This window comes from Zea mays, chromosome 5 (assembly GCF_902167145.1).
Source record: "Zea mays cultivar B73 chromosome 5, Zm-B73-REFERENCE-NAM-5.0, whole genome shotgun sequence".
NCBI classification, from domain to species: domain Eukaryota; kingdom Viridiplantae; phylum Streptophyta; class Magnoliopsida; order Poales; family Poaceae; genus Zea; species Zea mays.
Genome location: NC_050100.1, coordinates 165,634,129 through 165,650,350, shown reverse-complemented (window position 1 = coordinate 165,650,350; position 16,222 = coordinate 165,634,129). Strand labels below are relative to the sequence as shown.

At 40.4% G+C, this 16,222-nt stretch overlaps 1 pseudogene; it reads right to left on the bottom strand.

The window, feature by feature from the left end:
- Positions 1-3,294: 3,294 nt before the first annotated feature.
- LOC103627175 (protein HYPER-SENSITIVITY-RELATED 4-like) lies at positions 3,295-15,404 on the bottom strand (annotated as a pseudogene).
- Between the last annotated feature and the right edge of the window lie 818 nt (positions 15,405-16,222).

Genomic DNA, 16,222 nt, shown 5'->3' with positions numbered 1-16,222 from the left:
ATCATAACTTCATCTGCAAACTTCTGATCAAAATTTAAGCAAAGGTGAGCTCACTTATGATCGGGGCTCAGCAAGTGGGGGAAAAATTAATGCAAGTTTAACAAGGTGAGGCTAAGGTTGAGCAGTAAGCATTTTAGTTGGTCAACATTTTATTAACAACACTTGTCTTACTAATAAGTGTGAATCCCAAGTATTCCCATTAAACAAAGATATAAGAGTATATCAAAAACACTTAAGTGAAACCACTTAAGCAAACCATTGGCAGATAATCGGATCTCGATTTATTTCCATCTTCAAGTTCAATTATCATGTGAGGAGTCCAGACTGCTCATAACCGTGAGCACGACTGATATATCAGTTTTACACTCTGCAGAGGTGGCACATCTTTACCCATGAGTTACGATTCCCTTCTAGCCCGGGTAAGCCAGACTCGTATTCACTTCCGAGGTGAATGGCTAGGGTCTCACTATGAGGCTTTTAATGGCTATAATAAGAAGGTATTCTTTTAAAAAATGTGTGATCTATACTTTATAAATAAGACATGAGCTTAAAAATATCTTAATTAAAATATACAAATATTAGGTTCACCAATTTAATCTTTTATAAAACGTCATACGCGATACGTCTAAGATAAAGGGTTTATAAGATGATAAAACACGTTATAACAATATTAAACCTTTTTAACCTTTTAGAAAAGATATAAGTTATATATCTAAGGTTAATGGGCTACGAAACACATTATTAATTTTAAAAGTATTATGGAACATCTTATAAATCATTGTTAAACATTCACTTATGATAAACTAAGATATAAGTCTAAATAGATTTTATATGAAAAGATTATTATTATTAAACACCTATTTTATGAAAAGTTATGATATATGCCTTAAATGAACTTTTATGTAAAATACAATGAACAAACAACTATATTTTATTTTTATTAGAAAGTACATGTTCTATATTCTTTATTAAGAAAGCTATATACAAAACCATATATAAACTATCATTTTAATTATTATTAAAAACATGAACACTAATTTCCTTAGTTTATTCTTTAGGAAAAACTAAGTGATATATATAAAAATAATATGGACTGAGTTTGCTTAAATGATTAATTAAGCCTATATAACCAGTTGTGAACAAGTTGAAATATAAATCTAATTAACTAGATTATGAGAAAACATAATTAATCTATTACTTATTTTTACCTTTAGTTTAGGAACATATGACCTAGATATTTAAAATGAATACTATATTTATTGGTATATTATTAACTATCATTTTAGTTATGACAGTGTGAGCACTTAGTCAAGCCATTATATCATTATTAGAAAAGTTATATTACATATTTCTATTGTAAAGCATATAATTATTGATACTTAAATATGAGACTAAATGAGTTTTTATGTGAAGGGATAATAAATAATTATCATTCTATTAGGAAAACACTAAATCTATATTTGTTGAGAAAACTACAGTCAAACCGATAGGTCATCATTTAAAGATATGAACACCAACTCTATTATTTTAGTATCTTTAAAAAACTCTATTCTTGATGTTTTCTCCTTTCCTTTCTAAATAGAATTTATACGTATAACTAAAAATTGTTTATTTATAATTCTTCTGACATTAATATTCTAAGAAGTAATGTAGATTACTAAATGAGACTTTTAATAACATATTCATGGTTATTATGACATAAATAAGTATTTTATTAATTCTAAGTAATTTTAGTGCTATACTTATGAATACATTTATTATGAATAGTAAAATCTATATCTTCATTTGACCAGAAAATATGTGGCTTAGTATTTCTTCTATTTCTTCATGCAAATAAGTTTACATTTAAAATATTACTAACAATTATCGTTCCACACACACTAAAGCGAAATTGAATATGTAAACGTTTTCTAGTATGAAATCACTGAGGTAGTGAATATTCACCGTATTCATTTTGAAAATTAGAAAATCATACACATATTCAAAGCATTGTCGCGGGGTTCGATTTTAGCTACACGTATACATCGAAATCTCTAAAATCATACACGTGAATCGTCAAATCATCTCAATATTACAACAATAATTCACAAAATTCAAAACATGCTTTAGAAAATGAATTAACGGGTTGTCTTCAACCTTGGGTTTTTGCTCATGCGCAGGGATGAACTCGTCAAGGGAGAATGGTCGGTCGAGCAGGGAACGGCGAGGTACAAGCTCCGGCGAGGCTCCACGGACTCCGGCGACGGTGTGGTGAACCTCCGGCGACGGCGGCGGTGGCTCTAACGACGAGGAGAGTGAGAGAGAGTAGGGACGAGCTCGAGTAGGGAGGAAGAGAGGAAGGGAGTGGCTGTCCAATTTATAGAGAATGGGAGGGAAGGGGAGAAGGCACCGGGGAGGGAGAGAGGTGTGGCCGACGGGTTCAAGGCGCCATTGATGGCGTTCATCAATGGTGAGAGGGAGTAATGGGGAAGGGAGAGGAAACAGACGCATTGAAGCTCCATTACACGCGATGAAGAATGGACGCGGAGCTCGGCTGGCGCGCGCGGGCTTCGGTCAGGCTCCCGGGTCGTGGCAGCTGCCCAGATCCTGGCGCGACGGGGCTGGGCGCGCGGGGTCAGCTGGCGCGAGGGTTTGGGCGCTGCTCGACGGTGTGCTGAGGGCGTGGGTGGAGAAGGCCAGGCGGCGTCGGGGCTTCGGTCGGGTGCGGTGCAGCGCGCGGGTGCGTGCTGGCGCAGCGGTTCGGGCGTCGGTGCTAGGCGTCGGGGCTTCCTAGGAGAAAGGGAGGCAGGGAGAGAGAAAGGCCGGGGGCCGCGCGACAGGGGAAAGGGGGAATTTACCCCTGGCGGCGGCGACGGCTAGCAGGGGAGGATGGGGCACGCGCTGTGATGTTTGTTGGGTCCCTAGTGGGCTTTAGGGTTAGGTTTTTTTTCTTTTTCTTTGTTTTCTATTTCTTTTCTAAATGCAAAATATATTTTTAAATAACCCTAAAATTCATAATAATTATACCAAAATTATTTATAAATAAAATATTTATTTTTGGACTAATAATTATTATATTATTTATTTAGATTTTCATTTAAGAAGAAATGTTATTCAATAACCAAAATCAATCATGAGCAATCAAAAATTATTTCAAATGCAAATAAATAACAAACACTTGAATGAAAAATTTATTGCCATAATTACCATTAATAACTAAATATATTATTTTTATTTGATGATTTTTATAGTGTTACAGTAGCTGGCCGTGGCTTTTATAGGATGGAGTGAGTTGGGTGTGATGGATGATTTCTGCTTAAAGGAATGTGTTGCTTTCATATTCTTTACTATTGTAGAAGGAAGTGCACTGGTTTTAATCTTTGTCATTGTCCTTGTCTTCCTTCTTCTCGTCCATCTTGTTATTTACTTTCTTGTGTTCACTCTTGACCTCATTGACATCCTTCATTCTTGACTTCAGGAAACCGATAAGATCATGGAGCACAACATCAGTGTCATCATTCCTCATCAGAACCTCAGCAACCTCTGCAGGTGTCACCATCATCTCCTTGATTAGTTTCTCAATCTTTGGATATGTGTCATGGTACTCAATGGAGTGGTAGTTGTTGGCAAGGATTTGGAAAGACTCTAGGGTGCAATACCCCATGTGGATGTGCATGTCCATCCTTCCAGGCCGTAGCAGTGCTGGGTCGAGCCACTCCTTGTAGTTGGTTGTGAAGACGATGATCCTTTCTTCCCCACTTGTTGACCACAGCCCATCAACAAAGTTGAGCAGCCCAGACAGCGTTACCTGCTCAAAAAATCCAATTTTTTGTCAGGAATAGTGAGGGAGTGGTGGAATCGAGAAGAGACTGACAGGGTTTGGACATCGAGGGTTAGTACTCACCTTCTCTTCCCTCCTGTTTTGTTCTGTAGATTTTGACTTGCCATGTCCCTCACCTTCCTCCCTTTGTTTCAGTTCGATGGTGCAGTTAATATCTTAGATCACAAGAATGGATCGGTTGCCCATGCCAACAAGAAGCCTCCTGAGGTCTGAGTTGGACGTGACCGCAGTTAGCTCGAGATCATATATGTCAAACCTGAGATGGTTGGCCATGGCCGCGATTAGGCTAGACTTCCCAGTCCCAGGTGGACCATACAGCAGGTACCCCCGCTTCCATGCCTTGCCAATCTTCTTATAGTAATCATTCCTCTTGATGAACCTGTTAAGATCATCGATGATGGACTGCTTCAGCTTGTGGTCCATGGAAAGTGTGTCGAACGTAGATGGGTGGTTGAGGTCAATCGCGGACTAATTGTCGTACTCAGTCATGTATATCATGAGAGTTCTCTCCTGGGCTTTGATGGACTTGGCTGTGGCCAAGATGAATGGGAGGTACGATTTGAGGGCCTTGTCCTTGTGCCTCTTGTTGAAGGCCAGCTCAAATAACTGGGACTCATTCTGACCACCATTATTGAGGGAGTCCTTTGAGTTGTCTTTGCAGACAAGGCACCACTTGAACTCCGTGCCTTGATAAACATCCAACATCTCATCGCCCTCCTCCATGCTGGCCTGCCCCTGTTTGTTTCGGCTTTTCGCAGCTTCTGGCCACCAAAAGCTGTTGCAGACTGCCAAACACTCATCTTTTTAGCCAGCTTCTATAAAATTCGTTTGGGTAAAAACCATTCAAAATCAGCATAAACATATAATCGGTTGAGTCGTCGCAATAGTAGTAATCTGTCACTTTATAGATCCTGAGCCCCATGGACAACTTTATCTTCCTCTGCACGTAATCCTAATGATACTCAGATTCTCTACACAGCCAGATTCTCCCCACAGCTAGATTCTCGGAAAAGTTGGTCAGAAAAAAGCTGAACCAAACAGGCCTACGTGACATAATACCATACGCCCGGTTTATGGATTTTGTTATATTTTGGTATGATGATCTTTTAACATTCCCTTATGGTGGGCTCTTCGTCCCTCTTTTTATAGTCCAAGGAGGGGCAATGGTTACATGATAGGCACCGAGCAGTTACCTAGTTGGACTCGTGGTCGAGTCGGACCTGAGTTGTCATAAGTCGAACTCTATCTTCACACTAGTACAATACCCATGCATTGCGACGACACACAAATTATTCGATAAAATGTTAGTGCACGATAATTACCACACCTACATATACCAACCGATACCATAGCCAATCTCTAATCATTGTAGATCCTATCTTGATGGAATTGGTGGTGTCCTCCTCCTTTGCAACTTCCATATTTGCAAGGGAACATAAATCTGGACTCTAGCATGTTGGGTTGTCCATCTAGAATTGTTAACCAAGGCATTCAAACATAACATCTATAGATAGATACAACAACCCTACTCAATTTGTAGCTATTTCAAGCCATGACATTAAGTACATTTTGATATAACAGCTGGCCCAAACCAAGTGATCAAGTAGTAATCCAAGTGATCAAGTACTTTCCAAAATTACATAAGGAAACTAAGTGATCAAGTAGTAAGCCAAGAAACATCAGTGCAAGGTTGTAGGATCAAGGACACCGACTAGAAGGGGTGAATAGACGGTTTTGACTAAATCAAAGACACTTGAAATTTTAATTAGTAAAACAAGAGAATCAAATTCTCTAGCCTATGTTGAGCTAATCTTGGTTTGCAACCTAGGGTGAATAAGTGACAAATATAGCTAGTAATAATGAAGTATAGCACAAATCACACAAACAATTGGTATAGCACAAACAAAATAATCAATGCACAAGACATGTGATTTTCTACCGCTGTCTTGATGATTTGCTTATTACCCCTAATCCATGTTGAGGTGGATTCAATGCACTAAACTGCTCCTCTATCAAGACTCCACTTGATCTCTTGAGCCATATGGTCAAAGAATCATTCATACCTCGATTCCACTATCATCACTTTTCACCGCTTTGGTGAGGCAAGCGCGAGCCTCTCACAATCTAGATCACGACCTCTCCACAACCTTTATTGTAGAGCTCAAAGGAGAAACTTCACCAAGCCATCTAGGAGGTGACAACCTCCAAGAGTAACAAGTCGATGACACTCGCTTGATTAACCTCATAGTGTCTCAAGAATTAACAAGTGATGTAGTGCACTAGAGCTCTCTCCAGCTCACTAGAATGCAATCCCTAGCAAAGAGTGTGAGATTCAAATGGCCAAGAGAACTCTTCAACACCCGAATTCCATCTATTTATAGCACACTCCCATGAAACTAGTTGTTATGGGCAAACTGCCCCATTGAAAGTCGCCTAGAGGGGGGGTGAATAGGTGAAACCTGAAATTTATAAACTTAAACACACACTAAGGTCGGGGTTAGCGTTAGAATTAAACCCGAGTGCGAAAGATTGTTTCTCTTGCCACGAGTTGCTCAAATGATGCGAATGACATTTGGGAGCAACCTCAAATCAATATTGGCAAGGAAACTTTAGAGAGAGGAAAGATGGCAAACAAATCAAGTGGAAATCAACACAAGTGGACACAGTGATTTGTTTTACCGAGGTTCAGTTCCAAAGAAACTAATCCCCATTGAGGAGGCCACAAAGGCCGGGTCTATTCCAACCCTTTCCCTCTCTCAAACAGTCACTTAGACCGGATGAGCCTTCTCCTTAATCAATCGGGTCACTAAGATCCCGCAAGGACCACCACACACTTAGGTGTCTCTTGCTAGCTTTACAAACACTTAGAAATAAGAATGGGAAGAAGAGAAGACAATCAAAGCGACAAGAGCAACAAAAGAACACAAATGATCCTCTCACAAGCCCTTAAGCAATAGCGTTGATTTTGGGAACTTGGAGTGGATTGATTGCTTTGATTGTGTCTTGGAGTGTTGGACTTTGCTCTTGCAATGAATGAAAACTTTAGAATGCTTGGATCGCTTTGAATGAGGTGGTTGGGGGGTATTTATAGCCCCCAACCACTTCCTAGTCTTTGGCTTTTTTGCTGTCGATGGGCGCACCGGACAGTCCGGTGGTGCACCGGACATTGCACTGTTCATTGTTCGGTGCGCGCCATGTCAGCTATCCGTTAGGGTTTGGAGCAGTTGACCATTGGCGTCTTCTGTCTTCAAGTGGCACTGGACAGTCAGGTGGCACACCGGACATGTCCGGTGCGTTCTGACTTCTCTGCTCTGACTTCTGACCACACCGTTCACTGTGGTAGTCAACCGTTGACGCGCAGAGAGCCATTGCTACGCTGGCTCACCGGACAGTCCGGTGCACACCGGGCAGTCTAGTGAATTATAGAAGAGCGCGCCCAGCGAATTCACGAGAGTGGCTGGTTTGATTGCGTACGGGCCTGGTGCACCAGACATTGTCCGGTGTGCCATTTTTCACCACACTCTAAGTCCTTTGCTCCAAATTTGATTATATCCCCAATTGAATTTCTTTCTTGGTTTATGTTGAACCTTATGCACCTGAGATAAATGATATCTAGACAAACTAGTTAGTCCACGTGGTTTGTGTTAGACGTCATCCACCAAAATCGATTATAGGAAATGATTAAGTCCATTTCCCTTTCAATCTCCCCCTTTTTGGTGATTGATGCCAACACTAACCAAAGCAAATATGAAGTGTAGAAATGTAACTAGTTTGCAATTGAGATAGATGTACATAGGTTACTTAGAATTTAAACCAATTGAAAGATATTATACATGTTTCTAAAATGAATGGATTGCTTTCCTTTTATTTAACATTTTGGACCACATTTGCACCACTTGTTTGTTTTCGCAAATCTTTTGAAAAACTTTTCAAAATCTTTTGCAAATAGTCAAAGGTATAGGAATATGATTGCAAGAAGCATTTTAAGATTTGAAATTCCTCCCCCTATTTCAAATGCTTTTCCTTTGACTAAATAAAAGCTCCCCTTGAATGAATTCTCCCCTTAGCTTTCAAGAGGGTTTTTGAAATAGATATCAAGTGATATTATATAAGTGAGAGCCCTCTTTAATACTTTCTCCCACATTGGTAGAGTAAATATAAGTGAGGAGTTATACCAATTGAGAGTTACATGAGTATCAGCAAGGGGTAAATGATACCATCAGAGTTGGAGTGGAAGCCTTGTCTTTGTCGAATACTTCATTTCCCTTTCAATCTAAGACTAATCATAGAGATATACTTGAAAACACATTAGTCTTAGCCTTGGCACAAGAAGAATAAGATATATGCATTTGTACAAAAAGAAAGAGACATGATGAAAGGTATATGAATTAGCTATGTGTGCAATGTTTCAATCAAAATTATGAGAATCAAGTATATTTAGCTCATTCCTAAGTTTGCTAAAGGTCTTCTCATCTAGTGGCTTGGTAAAGATATCGGCTAATTGGTTGTGGGTGTTCACATAATCAATTTTGATATCCCCCTTTTGTTGGTGATCTCTCAAAAAGGGATACCGGATGTCTATGTGCTTAGTGCAGTTGTGTTCAACGGGATTATCCGCCATGCGGATTGCACTCTCATTATCACATAGGAGAGGAACTTTGCTCAATTTGTAGCCATAATTGTTGGGGACTTGTTCTCAAATGCTATAAGAACAAGGCAACATAGAAAATGTCAATCGATTAAACCCTTCGTCCTACGAAGCATTACTCCCCTTAGAATATAATGGTTTTCGGACGAAGGTTATGAAGGGCGTACCTTCATAAATACATTATATAGCGACGAAGAATGAATTGTAAGGAACATAAAGGATAACATAGATAATTGTGTATTATTATTATATATAAACAGAAATAACATTGAATTACAGATGTACCTTCAACTTGAGAGGGAAATGAAAGTACAAGCGTGACGCAAAAGTGAATGCCAAGTCAGCGTGAACAGTACGGGGGTACTGTTCACCTATTTATAGTCACGGGGCACAACCCATACAAAATTACATTCATGCCCTTTACACTTGATAATGATTCTATAGTAATCTATCGAGGTCTAAATAGCCTTTTCATCTTTAAGTCGGTTTCGCTTTTTGTTGCCACGCCGAAGCTTTCCTGCTCACACCTTCGGCGCTGTATCAACCTTCGTATTATTCTGGTCTACTGTGATGCCGACTTGTGTCCGAAGATACCTGTTCACACATTATACTCCAGAAATACTGTTAAATCCTGTTTTTGAGGACCTTCGGAAGCCGAAGGCCCCCAACAGTAGCCCCTCGCAATATTAATTTGTTTAAAATAATAAATTTAGATTGCGACATGGACGAAGGCTTTACGCCGAAGGTCCGAAAAAACACCTTCCCTTTGCTAGAATAGCAACATTCACTGACAAGCGGGGTCTGTCAATTTTCAACGCATTTGGCGTATAAATACGGTCATACCGCAAACTCATTTGACACGCTCTCTGGCCATCTGCTCCCACTTACTCAATTTTTAGATCTTGTGCACTAAGATTTGCTAAGCTTTTAGTTTTGAAGCTTCGGCTTTGAAAATAGTTTTTTAGTGTCTCCGAAGATGTCTGAAGATAAGAAGGCTGCTACTGAGATGAAGTTGAGCCTCGACGAAGAGAAAAACTTGGGGTTTCTTATAGCGATGTCAAAGACCAATACAGAAAAAATCACCAAGGAGATTCTGGAAGGTTTGTCTGAAGATACTGGTGACAGTGACAGTTATGATGTGGACAGTGGTGGTGAAGACTCCGAAGATCGTCCCTGGCGACCAAGCCATTCAGTTTATGGTAAATCAACTATCAAAGAGAATCATCTGGTCAACATGAGAGGAAGGTATTTCCGGGATTTGTCCATTGTGAGGGCCGACGAAGGGGAAAAAACTTGTCCACACCCTGAAGAGAATGAAGTCGTAGTGTACCGAAGCTTTTTGAAAGCTGGACTGCGATTTCCCTTGAGCAGCTTCGTCGTGGAGGTGTTGAAAATCTTCGAAGTCTATCTTCATCAACTTACCCCCGAGGCAATCATAAGGCTGAATATCTTCGTGTGGGCCGTGAGAAGCCAAGGTCTGAAGCCTGATGCAAAAAGCTTCTGCAATATACACGAATTATCATACGAAACAAAACCTTGGGGTAAGGAACAATATCACAATAATTTTGGCTGCTACAGTTTCGTTTCTCGGTCCGGGTCAAGCTGTCCCGTGCCAACTTTTCGGAAGAGATGGCCCGGAGACTGGATGACAGAATGGTTTTATGTGAAGAATGACCTGTCAGCACGAGAAGATATCAAGGGTGTAATTATGCGCCCTATTTGGCAAAGCTTCGGCCTTCGGAGGCCGAAGGTTGAAATGAATGAAGCTGCTGAAAAATGCCAAAGAGCCTTCGACGTTATCTGTTCTTTTATTGGAACTAGAGATTTAGTTCAAGAGCACATTGCCTTCAGGGTATGGCCGCTCGCGGAGAAATGGGAAATGCCGCAGGAAGCCATAAAGGAGGCCGACGAAGGTGGACTTATCAGGCTGAAGTACACTTTTAAGTTCGGAGATAAATTCGTTGAGCCAGATGATGACTGGTTAAAGAGTATTGAAAATTTAAGTGATGAACTGCTTGGGGCTTATTCGAAGGCCGAAGATGCTGCAATGTCAGCAGCCTTCGGAGGCCGAAAAAAGAAGAGGCTGAATCGGGTATTTGATGCAATCGGGTTTGTCTACCCTGACTATTGCTATCCCATTCGAAGGCAGAAGAGAAAAGACACAACCTCTGCAAAAGAAGAAGCTGCAACTGCTCCTAGCGAGCCAGAACCGAAAAGAAAGAAGATAAAGGTCCTCACACATCGGTCGCGCTATATTGAACCAGCTTCGGTGCCTGAGTTTACCGGAGAAACTTCTTCGGCCACCGAGGCTAAAAAGCCAACCAAACCAACCTTGCTGCCAGAAGTTGCAGAAATGGCCGAAGCGCCAACGAGGATAGAATTGGAAGAACCGAAGATTTTGCTACCAAAAACCGAAGAAATGGCCGAAGCGCTATCCACAGAAAAAATGGAAAAAGTGAAAAAACCAACTGAAGAAAAAACATCTGAAGTTGCGAGTCCTGCAGCAAATGTTGAGACAGTAAAAAATCAAAAAGTGCCAGCAGTGACTCCGAAAAGAAAGAGAATGGCTAATGTGCTAGATGTACTGGAAACAATCAAATCTTCAAGCACACCTCCGAAGAAGGCTGCTGCCATTCCTGAAACAACAACTGAAATTTCTGATACTAAAGCTCCAGAGCAAGAAACTGAAGCCGAAGCTGGGTCCTCAGAGCCCGCGAAGATAAAATCCTTGGAAACTGAGGAAGAAAAAATAACAAAGCCAACTTTTGCTGAAGAAATCAGCGTCATTGCCCCCGAAGCATCCTCCAAAGTTCGTGATTATATTATTCGTCATGCTTCGGGGAAAAAACTATCAGAAAAAGAAGAGCAAGAGGCCCAGCGCTACGCCCAAAAACTGAAGTATCCAAAGGGGGCGTTAATATTCAATGGCAGTGGAGAAGAAGACTTTTTGTATTGTCTCCCTGACAACAAGGAGATTTCTGTCTGTCGGGAGATGAGCAAGAGCTTCGGATTCCCAACTTTAGAAGACGGGCTCTCGGTGCTGTCGAAGAACGATCTGGCCGACAGCCTGGCCTATAATAGCTTAAAGGTACGACAAATGAGATCCTTGTATTTTTGTTGAGACCAAAATTTTTCGTTTGTTTAAATCTATTGACACGCACATATTTCTCTTTGCAGGGCCTGATACTTAGCAATGCCCTCAGGGCACAGAAGGATGCTGAAGACGAAGGGTGTGCTATAGCCCTGAGCAACCTTCGTTCCGAAGTAATCGAACTGAGGAACGAAGGTCTCGAAAAAGATAAAATATTACACTCATTGATAAATAAAATAAAGGAAGACGAAGCTGCTTTTAAAGGTCAAGCTGAAGCTCAGAAGCGCGAAATTGAAGATCTTCGGAAACAACTGGCCAGAGCCAAGGAAGAACGCATACTTGAGGAAACAAAGCGAGAACTCAGCGACCAATGGGCAGATCACTTAGAAGGAACTGTTGAAGAGCTTCGTTCGTCCAAGAAGAGATGCTATAACAAATCTATAGAGTGTGTTAAGAAGTTAAAAGCTAGCTTCGCCAAAGTCGGCGCATTCTCAAGCGAAGAGAACTTCACAAGAGGCAATCCCGAGGGTCCCATCGAATGGATCGACCACGAAGCTGAGGCATTCAAGGAAATTTTAAATAGCCGTGGAGATATATGTGCTTTCTCGGGTGCCAGAGGGATTGCCACAATTTTAGAGAAAAAGGGCTGCGAACACGTAAAGATTCTAGCGCAATCCGAAGATGCTCTGCCCTTCGAAGATGCAAGGGATCCTTCGGCCGAAGCTAGCATGGCTGGTGGAAAATTTTTTACCGATATCTGGAATAATGGTGGCCGAGAGATGGCCCGAGAAATCATTCGAAAAAGTGAAAAGGGCATCCACGACGCTAGAGAAGTAGCTGAGACTGCTGAGAAGAGCGCAGAGCCCGAAGGGCAATTAGGTATTAACTAATAGTTTTTATTGTGTTGTAATTTTTGGTTTTAAGCTTCGTTTGCCATTTGTAATAGCAATGTAGCTGTATCCTATCCTACTTCAGATCCTGCCAAAGCGTCTCCGGGCCCTCAGCCGAAAGGAGACGACGAAATTAAAAAGATGGCTGAAGCCATTATGGACGAAGTCGTCAATCGGCTCCTGAATGAGGCTGCAGAAGTTGTTCTGAGAGAAGATTAAATACTATTGTAAATTAAACTTCTGCAATGTAATATGTGTGACATCTTGTAGCCCTGAATGTAATATACCTGCTTTTATCATTTAATTCTTTACGATGCATGAAATTTTACATACGTACCGTTTTTGAGTCTTTGACGAAAAAACACCTTCCCTTCTTTTCATGCTTCATGAAGAATAATTTCCATTTGTCACAACAATATTCGTGGTGCTCTGATGAATAATATCCAAACTTCGTGAAAATGTTCTCCGAAGCTACTTAGTATGATTTTCCCCTTTCAAAACATTCTTCCGAAGATCGATGTCATGTCCCCTTCTTGTGCCATATGCAACATGATGTATGATGCTGATGCTATGTGAAATGATGCGATGATGTTATGCTGTGTAAGATGGTGTTTATTCCGAAGATGCACACATTCCTGCGACAAAACACATAATTTTTTGAATCAGCATTGTCTTTTTACTATAATCCTCCCTTAGGAGCTTCTTCGCCTTTTACTTCAGCGGAATCAGCGTTTATTTTTCGCTGTAAGCCTCCCTTAGGAGCTTCTTCGCCTTTTACTTTCAGCGGTATTCGCGTTGACTTTTCGCGCTTCGCCTTTTACTTAGGCGGTATCAGCGTTGACTTTTCGCTGTATGCTCTGCATTCCCTTTGGAACGACTTTGGAGCAGAAAACTTACACTGCGCTCCCTTTGGAACGACTTTTTTGTGACTTCGGCAAACTTACTCTGCGTTCCTTAGAACGACTTTTTGTTGCTTCGAAGAATTTTCGATAGTTCGAAGATCCTCTTTGTTATCACAAGTCTTTAAACTTCAACAATTTAAGCCTGTGAAGAAAATATATTTTCCTTGTGGGAATCAACGAAACTGTTTACATGAAACACTACTAGGAATATGCTTATTTAAGACATACATCTTAAGACAAATATCAGTGCATTTTATAGAAGCGTCTTTTATCATATGGTGCTAAGTAAGGTAAGACGGTTTGTTGGACATCCGTCTTTAATGAAGAAGGTTTTTGAGACAGATATATGGTTGGAAATGTCTTATATCTAATTAATACAGTTTAATTTTGAAAACAGTCTCAAATAAATATACCTTTTGAGGCATTAAGTTTATAAAAAAGTGTCTTTTATTTTGGTTACTATATTAGACACTTCTGTATATGAAACCATCTCAAATAAAGATATTATTAGAGTCATCTAAACTATACAAATTGTCTTAGATGTTAGTGAGTATACTAGAAACTTGTAAACATAAAACCGTCTCGTATGATATTTCTGATAAGACATATTTTGAAAAAACGTAGTCAATAGTAAATTCTGATTAGATTGAACTAAACATTTTTTGAAATTTAAAATGAACTAGTTAGATGACTGTATGTTCGTACGGTTTCTATATATTATATAGGTAAAAAATCTTGCTTAAATAAGAAACTACTTCAAATACAATTATACGTTTGAAATATGATTATTTTTTATTTTCTCATTAACATTATATTCATAGTTATAATATCGTCTCTTTGTACGACATATGCAACCTGATAAGCGGTGATTATTTAAAATTCATCACTCGCGCAAAGATAAATTTAGAAACTCAGTTCAGTCCTCCAACTTTGTCCGAAACGAGATTTATTAGAAATCGGCGACTAAAATTTTAGGTGTAAAATAATTTAGTCCCCTCTCGTCAATCGGGACATTACGTCCGAGGATTTATAATTGAGATTTGATTCTCCAATAAATTATCTAGAGCTATTTGCTATTATAGTATTCCTTTTATCAGGCTGCTCTCTTTTAGTACTTACAATTTTATCTTCTCTATAATAGTACTTACAAGTGAACCTATCTTTTAAAATAGTATTCTAACCCATTTTAATTGTTTTCATTTTATTTTCTTATTGCTCACCACCTAAATTAGCCGTACTGCTATATCAGCTCTAGCAGGAATTCATACTGCCAATGCTAATATCTGTGTCTAGTTTGCTTAGATGCTATTGACCGGCTGAGGGATGAGGGTCACCAGCAACCGTTTGAACATGTTCTTGTCAAGATAGATAGTAGTAGTTTTGTATATTATTTTTATTTGGCATGAAGATGGAAGATGAATGATAGACAATGGAATTATTTGGAGTTGTTCAACCGTGGATGATAGCTACTGTGATATATAACCTAACCGGTCAGTACGTCAGTAATAAATATGATCACACTTGTTGATGCATCTGAGAATTACACCTGCGATATCTAGTCTGTTGTATGTATGTATGTATTCTTGTGATGAATAGAGATATGGAGGGAGAGAGGAAAAGTAGGGAGTACGGTGCTGAGAAATAACAAAAGAAAATAGAAATTATACGAAAAGAGGTCGAAGTACTATTTTAAAGAATAGAGTTACCTATGAATACTATTATGGAGAAGGTAAAATTATAAGTACTAAAAAGAAGAAGCCTAATGAAATGAGTATTATAATAGCAAAAGCTTCAATTATCTATGGCAGAGCGATCAGGTGTTCGAGTATACAAATTTTTACATCAAAAGAAATATCTTCTCAGATTTTTTTTCGGCCGTTCCTATCCTACGCCGCCCCTCATCCCTGATTTTTTTTTTCAGACACCGCACAACGCTTTCATCCCTTATCTCCTCCGCTGATTTTCCTGGAGCCGCCGTTCTTCTCCCAGCGGCGCGCGTCTGCTCCCTCCAGCTCGCGCCCGTGGCTCCCTGTGCTCGCTGGTGCTTGTCCATGGCTCCTCCTCGCCTCTGCTCTATCCCCTTCTCCACGCCGTCGTTGAGCTCGCTCCTGCCCTCTTCCTGGTGGACACGCTCGCCCTAGCCCCCAGCGTCGACCGCCCCTGCTCCCTTCTGCAGCCTCAACTCCCTCACGGCTGCTCCCATGACCTTTCCATCCATGGCCCTCACCCATCTGAAGTCATGGAGCACGCCATGGCCTCCAACGTTGTCGGTCTCCGGAGCGCCGTGTCGCCGCTCCTCTACCATTTCCTGGTAGATTGGACCGGAACAGACTAACGGAGCGGAGTTCTGCTATTAATCATTGTGAGTTCATCCCCACCCTAATCCATCTGTCCATGGTCTGTATGAGCTCATCTTCCTCAACATATGGGGTCAATCTGACAGAGCAAATCGAAAATGTTTTTGACCAACTGATCAGCAAAATTGAACAGGCGGATCCAGATTTTGATCCGCGATTTTTTTGAAACAATTGAATGTGTTAGGCCGCTATGAACCAATCAAGCGGAAGGTATATTCACTGAGAGATACATTGAAGATTATGGAATTTCTTGTCACTGTAAGCCTTCTCTTGGTTCATCAGTTGTTTGTGGCAGAGACTGCTGTTGTAGCATGCTTTTCTCTTGTTGTTCATCACAATGTGAATGTGATATTACGAGCACTAATAAATCATTCCAGCACAGACCTCTTACGAAAACCAAATTGGTTAATCCAAATAGAGGAGGGCTCAGTATGGTTAAAGATATCTTAAGAATTTTGGGGACACTTCAGGTCTTGCTACAAATGTAAGCAAGTGCAGTATGGCACTAATTCAT